The sequence below is a fragment of the Amblyomma americanum genome, chromosome 5, assembly GCF_052857255.1.
Source record: "Amblyomma americanum isolate KBUSLIRL-KWMA chromosome 5, ASM5285725v1, whole genome shotgun sequence".
NCBI lineage: Eukaryota > Metazoa > Arthropoda > Arachnida > Ixodida > Ixodidae > Amblyomma > Amblyomma americanum.
In genome coordinates, this window is record NC_135501.1 from 60,100,623 (window position 1) to 60,116,331 (window position 15,709).

Sequence of the window (15,709 nt, forward strand, 5' to 3'; positions counted from 1 at the left end):
GAATAGTGCTGATTAGTAGCGTATAGTTAATGAGTTAATGAGTAGTGACTGCCAATTAATGGCTGTTAATTTCTTATGTGTAATTGGTGAATAAAAATGGCGGTGGTTTAGCTCTGGTTAAACCTGGAGTGAAGCGATAGCTACCGCTGGCCGAGGGGAACTCGTTCCGCCAAATTGCAAAGTCAGTCTTTCGCCGCTCCGTTTCACTGGGCGTTCCTTCTTCATCTTCTTCCCTGCACGTGTATTCACTCTCTCCCCCTGTTCACTCCCCCCACTGGCTTTCGGGGGCGCACTGCTCCACCGGCAGCTGCTCCGCACCCAGAGACCATCATGGCGCCACCACGGAGGTCAAGGGCGGCCACTCAAGGGGTGCCATACTGAATGCTCGAAGTGCTAGCATATTGTAGCTATCGCAGAGTCTAAATGAAATTGCTGGTACCTGAGATGGAGGAGTCAAAGTTATGACCCTTATTTAGTGAACAAAACGCCTAAAATGCTTCGTAATAAAGGACCAAACGGTAGTGTCTAACTACCGACCTCTAATAATTAGTGAGAAGTAATAAGGGTTTAATGGCCCTGAAAGGACAAGGCATTGAACTGTGTTCTTCTGTCCGTAGGCGGTTGTTCTAGAGCCATAGCCACCTGCGCGCGCTCAGAGATAACAGTTCCGCTACCGCATTGGCACATCGTCGTTAGAAAAGGATTAAACTTCCAAAATGCTCCAAATGTAATCAAATGAACAGTACCTGAAGTAGAGGCTGGGAAGGACTAAATAGTAACACCTAATTACCGACCCTTATTAGTTAGAAAAAATTTGTGAACAACACGGCTAAAAAGACTCTGAATCTAATCGAATAGTGCCTGAAGTGTAGGTAGTAAAGACAAAATAGTGATACCTACCAAACAAACACAAAACCTCCTAAAATATCCCAGAAATGTCCCATCAGAACATTTGGAATGTCCCCAAGAGGTTCTCATTTTTCCTGAAGACGTCCAAAAAACGTCCCCACAACTAGACGTGTCCAAAAAGTTGTGCGTCCCCGGGACAGACCAAAAAGGTTAATGCCAGATTTCTCGGCTGTGGCTCAATAAAAATATTTCTTCTTTTTCATGCCGACTGCAGGCATCTAAGCGCACATATGTGCCAAATTTCAGCCACATGCTTACGTTACAGGTACTGTAATATATCTGCCAACTCGCCTGAATGCTTGCTAGCTAGGCCATTCAGACTTACATGTTTACATGAAATGTGCTTTAACAAGGTGAAAATTTGGGCTGCTTGGTGCATGATCTTGTGACGGGAGCAGCGCAGCACGAGAACAATAGAGAGGAGGGACATGACGTTCAATAACAACCAGATTTTTAATGCACGTTTGTGGAATATATACATCTCGCTCGTGTAAGATGGAAAAGAAAGAAGCATGAAAGAAGCATAAGATGTATACGTGGTGCAATATTAAGACATCGCACGCAGATAATCAATTTCTCTGTCACGAAGCGATATTGAAGGTATCCAGACGCATATGTCGCTCTTTGGTCGGATGTTGAAGGCTTCTTCAATCTCCCTGGTCCGTTGATCAAAATATGACGGGATGACCATTGTGTCGATAATCTGCGGAGTGCATTCATGCTCTCTGCAATGTTTTGCAAATTCACTGCTGATGGCAACCTGTAGGAATCTTGTGTGCTTTCGAAGCCCTTTATTAAAACAGAGCCCTGTTTGACAAATTTGTGTGCGTCCGCATGACAGAGGTATTTAATAAACCCCGCTTTTCACACATTTCACATGTTTTTCAGGTGTTTTTTCTTGCATTAATTTTTTCTTTGCTCGCTTTTGACTTTGGCGCACAGGTTCCTTAACTTGTTGGGTGCTGACATGAGCACTTTTACACCAGCTCTTGCTCTTACCCTTGTGAGACTGTGGGAAATGCCATTAATGCAAGGAATGACCGCGTACGGCTTCCTTTATTCTTATGTGGTTGTGACATATTTTCGGCCTCTAGGTGCTTGGAAATTCTTTCTGCGACACTGGATAGCAGTGCTCATGTCAGTACCCAACAAATTAAGAAGCCTATGCGCCAAAGTCAACAGTGAGCAAAGAAAAATCAATGCAAGAATAAGCACTGGAAAAAAAACATGGGAAATGTGTGAAAAGAGGGTTTGTAAAATACCTCTGTCATGCGGACGCACCTACATTGGTCAAACAGGGCGCTGTTGGAATGAATGGCTTCGAGAGCACAAAATATCCCTAAAGGGCGCCATCAGCAGTGAATTAGCAAAATATTGCAGAGAGCGTAAATGCGCTCCACAGCTTATCAACCCAATGTTCATCCCGTCGTATTTTGATCAACGGAGCAGGGATATATAAGAAGCTTCAACATCCGGCAAAAGAGCGACGTATATGCGTCAGCATACTTTCAATAGCGTTTCGTGATAGCGAAATTGATTATCTGCTTGCGTTTTCCTCTTTTACCACGTGTACATCTTATGTGTTTGTCATGCTTCCGCCCTTTCCTTATTGCACGAGCGAGATGTATATATTCGATCGAACGTGGATTAAAAATCTGGTTATTAGTCGGCGTTGATTCCCTCCTCTTCCTTGTTTCGTGCTGCGCTGCTCCCGCCACAGGAACATGCATGAGATGGGCTAGAATTTTACACAAAAAGGAAATATTAATTCAAAAAGTCGCCCGATCCCTCACATATAACAGGAAATAGCAGCACAATACAGATGTAATTTCAGTTTCTATGATGTGCACTTTGCATTTAAATGAATACAAACAGGACACACATATGTATGCACTATTTAACACACAATGTAGGAAGCACTACGACACCAGCAAATAATAATGGCCAAAATTTTCTCTAGCTCTGAGAAATCTGAAAAAAATGGAGCAATAAAAATATAATACAGGCTGAAAGTAACCTTAAGCAAACATTAAAAAGGGGTACAAAAGCATATATGCACGCGCAAAAGCTAACGCATGTAAAGAGCAACCTGGGTGCCAAAAGAAAAGGCTTTATGGGCGTACGATACAGATACGCGGTTTCAAGTTACGCATATTCTGCAGTGTGAAACCTCCCTCTCGCTTTTCCTCTCGCACGAGCCTCGGAGTAAGCTTGAGCGTGTTGCCAAAACAGGAAAAAATATAATTCTACGTGGCGAAAATAAAAAACGAGCATAAACCACTTTCCTGGACGACGTTTCAAACAAAAACCTGGGGATGGAATAAAATGCTGCAACTATATATTCGACTTCAATGCAGCCTTCACTCCTGCGCCTTCTCACGGCACAGCGAACACTCATATATACGCGTTACATTCTCGTTACACCCAGGTTTTACTTTCTTGTGACTAAGTGTGGAGATAAGACTGCTTGGAGCCGGATGGAAAGGGAGGACGTCTTGAGGTAGGAGCCCTAGCTCGCCGCACCCATGGTATAGCAGACCGCGCGTGCGGCACAATATGGCGTGGGAGGCGAGATCAAGGGGATAAAGGCACAAGTAATCCGGTAGGGGTGGGTTGGGAGTCAGCGAGGTGAACACAACACAAACTATACCGCTACGACAGGAGGTAGAGCAGGTTAATCCACGGGCACTCGCAGCAAGAGTCTGGTGGGCTTCCGAAGATCTCTCCCGCCTATGACCGCAGTGGACGGCAACGCTGCCACCAAGAACACGCCACAGTCGTCGGAGGCGCTAAGTGATGCAGAGTGCGCGCTTGGAGTCGCCCATTGCCTTGAAATCCGCCGCCGCGAAAGACGCCTGTAAGAGCGCCATTATGGTGTAGGGCCGTGAAGCTGTGCAAAAGATTTGCGATGCGCCGTGTGCCGCTGCACCAGTTCCAAAACGAATTATGTGAGCACGCCGAGGTGCGCGGGAAAGCTGTCATGAATAAGCAGCTACGAAGTTCCCGACAGCCCAGAGATAGAGCAAGAGCTGCTGCGCGCTGGAGCTTGCGCGCGAGCGACTTCGGGCTGCGCGAATACGTGTGCGCAGGATGGCTTCCTACCAGCGAGGAAGCCGGGCGAGCGACGGGAGGCATATTACTGCGCCTCTGCTAGACAGCGGCGCCACGAGGACTGCTGGCAGTTGGAATTGCCTGCAGAGACCGCCGCAACGTGCTGAAGTTGGAAACACTATAGAAGACGGGCACGTTGGTGACCGCCGCTCCCGGCGATGCGATGAAAAGGGAGACCGCCGTCGCCTGCCTGCCTGCAGCATGGAGCCGACGGCCCAAGAGAGAGATGCGGGGTGAACTGCGCTTCCTTGGGCTGTTCGAACAAAGCTGTCTGATCTCTCAAAACGGCGAGTGCAAGCGCAAAACCTTTTCTCCCAGTAGCTTTCGGCGCGAGGGAGAGAGAGAAGGGAGCGAGGAGTCAATTTGTATTTTTTGCTGAAAAGCATTGGTCCCAAAAACGTTCTCCCGGTTGCCTTTCTGGGACCAAAATGCTACGATTTGTTTTTTGTTTCTGCTCAACACCCTCGAAAAAACGTTTCTAGGACATTAGTGGGCGCACTTCCCTTTTGCTTGTATTTCTATGTCCTGCCTCTATGGCCTTGATATGTTCGATATTTGCTGTACTGGGACAGGGACATTCCATCCTTTCTGGGCGCTTCTGGGGAGGTATGCTGTTTGCTGGGTAATTACTGACATTTAATTAGTGAGGAGTAATAAGTGAACGAAACTGCTAAATTTACACGAAATGTAATTAAATAAATAGTGCCTGAACAGTAGGTATTAATTGCATAACTAAAAGTAGCACCTAATTACCGACCCCTAATTAGTGAGAATTAGTGAATAAAATTACCCAAAATGTTCAAAATGTAATCAGATTAACAGTACTTGAGATTGACAAAATAAATGACCATAGTAGTGCCTAATGAGTGGCCTCTAAATAGTGAATAGTAAGTAGTGACTTAAGCAAAATTACTGGAATGTAATCATAATAGGGGTATGTTATTTGCAGGTAGTAAAGGACTAAATAGTGACACCTATTTACCTAATTTCGGTGTGACCACCAAACTGGCTGTGGTTCATTATACTTTCATATCAGACTTGGTCCAAATTTGCTGAAGGCAATTTTAATAATAATAATAATTGGTTTTGGGGGAAAGGAAATGGCGCAGTATCTGTCTCATATATCGTTGGACACCTGAACCACGCCGTAAGGGAAGGGATAAAGGAGGGAGTGAAAGCCGAAAGGAAGGAAGAGGTGCCGTAGTGGAGGGCTCCGGAATAATTTCGACCACCTGGGGATCTTTTACGTGCACAGACATCGCACAGCACACGGGCGCCTTAGCGTTATTCCTCCATAAAAACGCAGCCGCCGCGGCCGGGTTCGAACCCGGGAACTCCGGATCAGTAGTCGAGCGCCCTAACCACTGAGCCACCGCGGCGGGGGCAATTTTCGGACCGGTGCCAAATTCTGCGGATAGCCCGGTCCTAATTTCGATGCGACCTTGGAACTGGGCGCGTTTTATTACACGTGAATACCAATTTGGTGCAATTTGAAAATTGAATTGAAATTTGGTTTTGGGGGAAAGGAAATGGCGGAGTATCTGTCTCGCTTCTCGGCGGACACCTGAACCGCGCCGTAAATAAAGGGATAAAGGAGGGAGTGAAAGAAGAAAGGAAGAAAGAGGTGCGTAGTGGAGGGCTTCAGAATAATTTCGACCACCTGGGGATTCTTAACGTGCACTGATATAGCACAGCGCACGGGCACCGATACGCTGCCGCCGCATTCGGGTTCCGTCCGAGGTACTCCGGATCAGTAGCCGAGCGTCCTAAACACTCAGCCACCGCGGCTGGTGGTGCAATTTGGCCAAGGTCAATTTTTGGGTGAACCGTAGAGAATTTTGGGGTTGGCCCGGGCCACCAAAATCCAAGTCATGCTTCCGTCATGACTGGCCCAGTTTGAGTCTATCATGTATAGCAAAAGTGTCATCACTATGTTTGGCTAAATGTTATAGTGTTGGTATGAAGCTCCAGCTATGAAGCTGCTTTACAAGTAAGGAAGACAAGATTACGCTTGGGGTAGCAGTCTCCGGGTTGGTTGTTTCACACCAAAAAACGGACAGACATACTTTCACAACCTGAGCGGAAGGCTCCCGGCCACTGCATAGTGCTAGATATAAAATTAAAGCATCCGCGGTCCCTTAGTAACTATCTCAACATAGCCTGTCACTCAAGCATAAGCAAACTGCTGTTGCCACCCACTAATGCATGGCCGCGGTACTCAAACCGAATGTAACAATAGGAAAAGTACAACATAGAATAGCTGGCGCTGATAGATCCCTTTAATTTGCGTGAGGGATGCAGACATCAGAGAACAAGCATGAAATAACTCTTCTGTAAGCCATTGTTTAAGTTTCTGTAAAGAAAAAGCCTGCTAACATCTCCAGGAAAGGTGAGCTCAATCTTATGTATTTAGATGTATGCTGTACACAGTAAAAATCAGAATCTACGGTGCTGCTACGCTGTTCATTGTCAGAACGAAGTCCTTTCTCTGAGTGTTGTGAAGCCACTGCTTCATCCGCGAGTGATTGGGCTTTCAATGCGGGATCACAAAAACGCCGAAGCCATCCTCACGACTTTTACTGCAGTTAAATGCACAGCAGCCAGGCATAACGCGAGCGCATAGCACTGAAAACAACACGTGCTACGTCCGTTGCGCCCTTGCAAGGCGAAAGATGTTGCGAGACGAAAAGAAAATCACAAGCAAAAATACAAGCGGCGCGCGTTTTCATGGGCCGTAACGACAGGGAGACCAGTCAGCGTGAAGCAAAACCCGGCCTGCGGCCCGGCAGTGCATAGGCGAGCAGGAAGTGAGGAGGTCACGCCGCGGCGGCGAAGTTCAATGAGTGGCGGTATTTTCAAATTATCAAGAACTATAGGCATATGAATTGACAACCTCGAGCTGGAAGCAACAAATTGGCTTCTTCCTTAGAAACTAAACTCAATCGTACGAAAAGTGCCCAAAATATGTAATTTGTGATATTAGTAAATACGATAAGATGCTCCGAACTCTGCCGTAAGTACGGGTGGAAGTAGGTGCACACATCCTTCTTTTCCGCGTACGTTGAAGATGTGCCCCTCCCCTTCAACCTTGTGACATCACGGAATAAGCATTCCCTCCTTGAATGTCGAGCTCTTGTAGCTCTAGACCATTGCTCAATGTGCTCACGTAACACAATAGAAATAAGACAATCTGATCGACGTTTACTAGCAGAGAAAACAGTTGCATTGCGTAAATGTCCTTGAGACGGGCAAGAGGTCACGAGCGCAAGCGCCAATCTTGTCCTGACACCGCTCGTGCTGCTCCCATGGCAGCTAGCAACAATGTGCAATGACAGTACACTACAGTACCTCTTTCTTCCTTTCATCTTTCACTCCCTCCTTTAAGCCTTCCCGTATGGCGGCGTTGAGGTGTCCGCCGATATGTGAGACAGATACTGCGCCATTTCCTTTCCCCAAATACAATTCTGAATTTTTCAGTACCCCGGTGAATTTTCGCTGCAAAGGAAGTCACCGCGACGTATATATCAGAGCCCACCAGCTCGTGCTCCGCAAGCTCCACCAACGGTACGTTGCAGATTATATAAAGAAATATCCCTTCGCCATCATCAAACAGGGAAGCGAATGGCGTATCGACAACGTAGTCGTACAGATTGGCTCCGTTGGAAACCCACAGAAAATCTTTTTTCTTTCCGTGTAGTGTACTCATACATCTCCAATGCAGTTGCTCATGTTAGAAAAACATTGGGATGGAGCGACTGCCGCACTGCAACACCCACATTCTACAGATCACAGTCAGCACCCATTAGGAGGCTCCCACCTAGCCGAGCAGTATACTAAAGTAGTCCACGCCAGTACACTGAACTGCGACGCTCAGAATGTTCATTCAATTATTGGCGCAAACCTACGAAGCTTGCAAGCACGTGCACGCAAGTAGAGTCCTTGTTAGCAGCGCCTACGCTGCGCCTCGCTGCCCAAGCAACGCCACTGCCCTTCTCTTCCTGTAGTAGACCCCTTTTCTCTGCAGCCTTAAACTCCACGGTACATTTCACTCTCTCCCGTAGTCTACAAGAATTAAAAGGATATTTGTGCTCTTTGACTTGATCGATAACTCGCCACCAGAAATGTTTATTCGCTTTTATTGACTTCTCTGAGTGCTTACCGACCATTACACTCACTTAAGTAAAGCTCAGTGCGTGTTCTCTTCAATCCCATTATAAAACGGACAGCCATGAGTACACTTTCACCGAATGCATTCAAACAGGAAACATTCAGCAACCGATAACAGCATTGAGGCAGCTCTCATCTGTTGAGAGGTCGCAGTTCTGACATTTTCGAAGGAAAACATCCCGAAAACGAAAGCTACGAAAACATTGAGTGGTGCGCTCAATATCTAGACCATGCACTTTAGGAAAAATGTGCCTCTAGTTGATATGTTCTTTCAGGTATTCTACAACAGACGCCACGTGACGAAGTACGAAGCAGCAGTCACACCTTTGCATAGGCACTATACCGGTACACTTTCTTCTGTGTGCAGTCATTCCAACTTCCTACGCAGTAGCGCCCAAGCATTACAACGCAGTGACACAGATTGTAACAAAACGAGCCCAACGCCAGCCGCTCCAGATGAACCAGCAGGTTTCCTTGTTTGGAGGCATAGTTCACATGTATGGCAATAGAGAAAAACCTCAGGTAGACCATTTCAACGGAGCATCAGTAAAGTTGAACTTCGTTATCGCACTCTCTGCTGCGCCTCTCTGTATAAATAGCCTGTTGGCAATACAACAAAGAATTGACGTTGTTAGTTTCTAAACTATTGATATATACCACAGAATCATTATAGAATCGCATGCGCTGTCCTTTGGGGACCGCTCGATGTAGAGTGCACTTTTTGGAGGATCCCTCGCGAACTGCACCGGCGATGCGCTCACAATATTTTTCAGTAATATAGAATTGAGACACAAGAGGGTGTTCAGGATCCGTGACAGCTCGTCCTGCGACCCCAGAAGATAACACCGTGACCACAAATCCCTTAAACTCTTCGTGAGTTAGGGAATTTACCAAGACACGCAGCTTGGTAGTGCCCATCGCTATTTTCGTCGTCCTCTACACAGCGATAGCTGGCCAACATCTCTCAGCCTCCACGGATGTTCACATACATGCGAAGATGCTGGAAGCACTCCAAGCCTCATCACTATCCAAAGCACAACGCATCATAATATAATCACCTATGATAAAACCGCAACTTCACATGCTATCAAACCATTTACCTGTTCCCCTCAGATACCGCAGCGGAACTCCTCTGCAACTGCTCAGGGAGTTCGTGCCTGCACCTGACTCCAGTCCACGCGATTGGTTCGAACAGTTGTCTACGGACCGGCTCCTGTACGTTCCATGGTACTGGAATCTCACCGAAGCCACGAGACAAAGACTGCAATGCCAAGCCAATGGTTTTTTTACATTACGCATCTTCGTCTTTGGTGACTCACACGAGCAAACGATTAGTGAATTCGACAGAAAAGGCCTCTGTCGCGTGACCAGCGTGACTCGGCAAGGCTTCAGTATTCCGGCCAATGACTTCACCAGGTGCGATATTAGGAAGTACTGTGCATCAGCTTCAGAGATCTTCGGCGCAACAGTGCTTCAAAGAGGTTTTCCTCCAGGAAATAATTACGTGGCGACCATCGCAACGACTGGTGACCAGTTCAGTGACCACCCGGAAAGCATGGCTGTATTAGAGACATACAGAACAAAAAATAACACACGTAAAGAAGACGACGAGCATATGCGCAAGCCGCATGGTCATCGCCTGGTGCATGCTCCTGGCTCCATTGTAAAGAAGACGACGAGAAGACGACGAGAAGGACCATCCCAGCCACATACCACAGGCGGGTGTGGTCTCACTGGGCGGTGACTGTTCGTATCACTAGTTTCTGATTGCTTGATTGTCTTTCGCTTTGGCAGGGCGCTTGCAGGTCGCTAGGGGCGCATGTCGACGTCCTCTCCTGGCCAGGGGAACTCCCACTAGTCGGCCAGCCTCCCCCTAACCAACTCCCCCTGGACGCCTTCTTTCGGGGTGGTGTCGGCACTATTCCCGTGGCATTGGTTCCATCGGATGGTGGCGCAATTCGACTCAATAACCCGGATGCGGTTCAGACTGCGCTACAGGCGATTACGCCTCACTTCTTAAAAATCTGTGATGTCCGGCAGTACGGCAGAGGAGGCGTGGTGTGCTGGTTGGCCGACCAGGCCTGCATCATTGATTTGTTAACGCGCACAGCTTTTGGAAACCATTCGTTAAGCGCATATATACCGCCGCACTTGGCGTGCTCTAAAGGTCTGGTGCGAGGGGTTGACCCACGCCTTAGCCCTAAGGAAACGCTAGAGAAACTCTCCTCCGCAGGGGTGATTTCTGTACATCGGTGCACTCGGGTCGTCGAGGAAACAAAACTTCCAACTGAAACGGTAATTGCCACTTTTGCGGGTCTCTCCTGTCCATCTGAGTTGAAGGTGTGGCCCCTGGTTTTCAGGGTCGATCCGTATTCTTCAAGGCCACTTCATTGCCGCAAATGCTGGAGGTTTGGCCACAGCGCGAACGCCTGCAAGTCGAGTTCAAGGTGCAGTGTGTGTGGTGGTAATCATGACCGTGAAGGAATGTGTTCAAAAGATGAATGTGTTGCTTGTGCAGCGGTAGTCACTCCGCCACATATTCTAATTGTCCTGCAAGGGCTGAGGAGGTTAAGGTGCTGGAAGTGTTAGAAAAGCGCCGGTGCTCAAGGCGCGAGACTATGGCTATTGTTAAGGAAAGGACGTACGGGTACTCAAGTGTAGCAGCACGGCAGACGACTGCGGTCGTCGATTCAAGCCTGTCAGATGCGATTGCTACAGCGGTTGAAAAGGCAATGGCCAAGGTTATGGATCGGCTAGTGAATTCAGTAAGAGTGCATATCGCAAGTCATGGTGGCGCAAATGACCTCTTCAATAATGACCTCCAATGCTGCGTTGAAGTCATCCGTGGATCCTGCAGTACCTACTGAACTCAGTGCGGAGACGCCTTCCCTTGTTTCAATGCAGCCGCAAGAAGAGCGCACGCCTCCAACTCATGTACCTGAAGTCACGACCGGAGCAATTGATGGGTGTGTTGAGCTGATGGAGCTCGATGCTCGAGCTCAGAAACGTAGCCGGTCTCCTTTGACCGTTGCTGGTCCGTCTAGCTCCCCTCAATCCAAAACAAAAAAGAGTAATTCAGGAAAAACCGGTCACCACAGCATTTTGGAAAAGGCAGTTGCTGCTGCGGATCTCTCGGCAGAATAGGGTCTCTGAGAGTGCTGCAGTGGAACTGCCGTTCCATTCAATCAGCCTTCACTGATTTAGTAACTCTTTCAAATCGATTTTCTCCTCATGTCATTGCGCTTCAAGAAACCTGGTTGTCGAAAGAGTTTTCATTTCAAATGGAACATTATCGAATTTTTAGAATGGACCGCCCCTCAAGGGGGGGGGGGGGTGGTTTGCTTCTGCTGGTTTCATCCAGATTCTGTCACAAGGCACGATTGGTGTTTCAGCGTGTGGACGCTCATTGCGAAATTCAGGCAGTGGATCTTTCAGTTCCTGGTTTCCATCCCATTACTGTCGCAAATGTATATTTTCCATCTGGGGTTCATGACACACGGCCATTAGATTCCTTACTCTCTGTCAGCAGATCACATGTGTTGCTTGTTGGGGATATCAATTCGCATCATTTGACTTGGGGTTATCGAACAGACAAGTGCGGTTTGCGTTTATGGGATTGGGCTTGTGTGAATAACCTAAACTGTCATAACTCCGGTTTTCCGACCTTTCTCCGTGGGCACTCCCGATCAGCATTGCATTTAACGTTTTCAACCCCAGGGGTAGCAGTTTCCTCCTGGACCCCGGTTGACTCTGCGACAAACAGTGACCATTTCCCACTCACTTTTGACATTGTGTGTCCGATGACTTCTATCGGCGGATTCAGTTGCACCCTAGTCGATTACAACAAGTTCGAAAGTTCACTCAGTTCAGAACTGCACTCTTTGCCGAATTTGTCTCAGGAAAGCAGGGTGTTAGGCTTATGCTCTATTTTAGATCGGGTACGGAGGCAATCAGAGTTTACAGTGTGCGATAGCATAGGCACTTCTCTGAGCCATTGGTAGAATGCAGAATGTTCAAACGATTATAGGCGGCGCAAGGCAGCCTGGAAGAAACTTATCCATAATCAATGTCCCCGGAATTGGATAGATTATAAGTTAGTTACTTGCAGCTACCTTCAAGCGCACAGTCGCTAGGGCAAAAGAAAAATATGATGAAGAGAATTATGACCATCTATCAAAATCTAATAACAGACAAGCCTTGTTTCGCTTTCTGAGGTCAAGGAACAGGCTTCCACCGCCTCACAACATTCCTTCTAATGTGCTGACTCCAGTAGAGCTTGCCAGGTCATTAGAAGAAATTGGCAAAGGCTTGGAACACCGTTTTTCGGCTGCGCTCTCTCGCCCACAACTGCTTGGGAATCACTATGATGATTTCCTTAATGTCTCAGTTTCTGAGCTCTCCCAGGTGATAAATCGGTTACCATCTGCAGCTCCTGGTCCTGACCGTGTCACCTCTGCGATGATTAAAATACTGTTCGACGAATCCCCCAATGCTATATTGGAGCTGGCAAATTACGCTATTAGAACCCCATGGATCCCGGATGTATGGCGTGTTTCCAAAATTATCCTGGTGCTTAAAAAGCCAGGCGAAGGGTTGGTCTTAGACAACATTCGACCAATTTCATTGACATCGAATCTGGTGAAATTGGTTGAACGTGTGCTGTATGGACGAATCATGCCCATTATTACTGAAAAGGGACTACTTAACCCCTGTCAGATTGGTTTCAAGCCTGGGTGCTCTATATGGTGTGCGCATACTGACCTCGAAAGCCGTGTCCGACTAGCGCACCGGCGTCGACAGTATGCAGCGCTGGTAACTCTAGACATCTCGAAAGCATATGACAGTGTCGAACATGGGCCTCTGATGTACAAACTACGGGCTCTGGGCTTTCCAAGTTATTTTGTGGAATGGGTGTCAGCTTTGCTGGCTGACAGAGAATTTTATTGTTGTCAACGCGAAGTTTCTACAATGAAATTTCATCAATCTAGAGGTGTGCCTCAAGGTGCAGTTCTCTCCCCTGTTCTATTCAACCTCTTACTCAGTTCGATTCCGACTTCCCCTGACGTGACTACGTACGTGTATGCAAACGATATAGCTTTCTTTGCTGCTGCGAGTGATTTACATTCTGTGTATATGGTTTCACAGTCATATTTAAATTCCCTTGACCGATGGTAATCTGAATTACACTTAAGTCTTAATGTAAACAAGTGCGCTTTGTTACCTTTTCCGGTTACTCAACATGTACACATTTCATTGTCTTATCGTCATCATGTCATTCCGCAGGTATGTTCCCTAAAGTATCTCTGGGTAACTTATGACTCCTCTCTTTCTTGGCAGTCACATATAGATCAGGTTGCTGCGAAAGGGATTCGGGCGGTAGGCCTTCTGCGAAGGATGGGTAGCCCTCGCTGCGGTATGCGCAGACATGCTCTTCTGCTGATTTACAAAATGTATATCCGGCCAATCTTGGAATTCGGTTGCGTTTTGTTTTCTGGAGCAGCTGCATAAAAACTGCGCCCACTTCTGCTCTTAGAGCGAGAAGCTCTGCGCCTGTGTTTGGGTCTCCTTTAATACGTGGCAAACAATGTTTTGTATCTGGAAGCGCGGGTGCCGTCTCTTACTGCAAGGTTTCGCCTTTTGACAGTACAAACGTTTTTAAAGTTTTGCGACTCGGAGCAGCATGCATCTGAGTTGATCTTCCTAGGGCAGCGAGCGGAGTTCTTGGGTGTCGGATGGTTTCGCCTTCAAACTCCCCAAATCTGTTTCGTTGAATCTTTGCTGGGCCCACTCAACGTGCGAATACCTGAAATTGTTCCGGTGCGGTCCATCCCCGCAACTGTGTCTATCATCTACGATGACATTTATCCATGTAATGCAAAATTACTGCCTTTCACATGGTTAAATGGTATGTTGCAGGGTTATTTGTCGACCTTCAGCTCACATGTTGCAATTGCGACTGATGGCTCGGTGTGTGCAGAAAAGGCAGGTGTAGGTATTTACTCCCAGTCTCTTGACTGGCTGAGTTTCTAGCAGTGGTTCTCGCTCTGCGCAAGGTACCAATTTCTTTATCAGCAGTAATAATAATTACGGACTCGTTATCTTTATGCACTTCCCTGTCTGCGTCCACTGAATAGCAGCTATTTCGGATACTAAAATTCCTGATCCCTCCACACATCACATCAATTCGATTTCTTTGGATTCCTGGGCACAAGGGTCTTCTATTAAATGAATCAGCTGATGCTTTAGCGAAGGCAGCCCTGAGTGGACCAATTGTTGACCCGCTTCCAACAACTGCTTACATCACGGCGGCACGCTTTCGACGGTACACTGTAATGAACGAATTGGGCGCATCAGCGCTTACTTCCTTGGACGAGTTCCAGCACCTACTGTTCCCTTGGAGAAGCTCAGTCTGGCGATCGCGCAATCTTGAAGTTTCCTTCACGAGGCTTCGTTGCCGGGTGCCGCAACTAAAATTTTACCTCTACAGGCCTGGTCTGGCCATCTCCCCATTGTGTCCGTATATTGCGGAGCCGGAAACAATAGACCACTTTCTTCTTTTTGCCGTCGCTACTCATCGATTAGGAGGCGACTATTAGAAGTTACAATACAGAATCTCAGTTTGCGCCTGTTTTCTGCGGCTGTTCTGTCTCTTGGCGCTTCTATGCTGGGCCATACCAATGGGAATGTTTGGTCTGCCGTTCAAAATTATCTCCTAGAATCAAAACGTCTACCATCATGAGCTTTCGTCCTGCCAATCCCATTATCAGCTTCTGTATTTCGGTTTTTACAACCACTTATAGTAATCCCTACCCCTTCTTTGCCTAAATTTTAGTTTGTATGACCCCACTAACCTCCTGCAACCACCTCGGCTACGGAAACTGTGCGATCCAAATTTTGGTAGGTCATCCCATGCTTGCAACATGCAACTGATAATTTAAATAGTCACCGCCTGGTTATGGCCAATCCCCCTTGTGGGTATGTGCCATTGTGTGAGGTCAACAACAACAACAACAACAACAACAATCGCCTGGCTCACGCTCTCGGCTGGACAAGCTGACCCGCTGTTGGCTCTGCTCCCGTTAGGAAACTGCTCAGAATAAACCCCACCTTACATTTGGTGCAGGTGCCGGGTAACGGCCTCTCGCCCTGGAACTCCGCAACCGAACGCTACCCCCTACCGCGATGCCTAACCACCAAGCCAAGTGAGCCCGGTCGCCGTCATCTGTGCTGGTCCTCTCCGCCAGCGAGACCCCGCTATCTTCAGTGGCACGGACGACCATGATGTTGAAGATTGGCTCGCATCGTATGAGCGGGTGAGCGCATACAACAAGTGGGACGCGGAAACCAAACTGAACAATGTGATTTTCTTTCTTACGGGCGTTGCGAATCTGTGGTATCGGGACCACGAGGCGGACATTACATCATGGTCTGTTTTCAAATCTAACTTCTCAGAGGTATTCGGCCGCCCGGCAGTCAGAAAACTCCGTGCCGAACAGCGCTTGCGTGCGCGGTCACAGCAGGT

General features: G+C 47.6%; 1 non-coding gene across 1 annotated transcript; it reads right to left on the reverse strand.

The window, feature by feature from the left end:
* Positions 1–5,327: 5,327 nt before the first annotated feature.
* On the reverse strand, positions 5,328–5,399 carry TRNAS-ACU (transfer RNA serine (anticodon ACU)). The gene has a single exon. It is a non-coding gene; the product is annotated as a tRNA-Ser (tRNA).
* Positions 5,400–15,709: the final 10,310 nt, after the last annotated feature.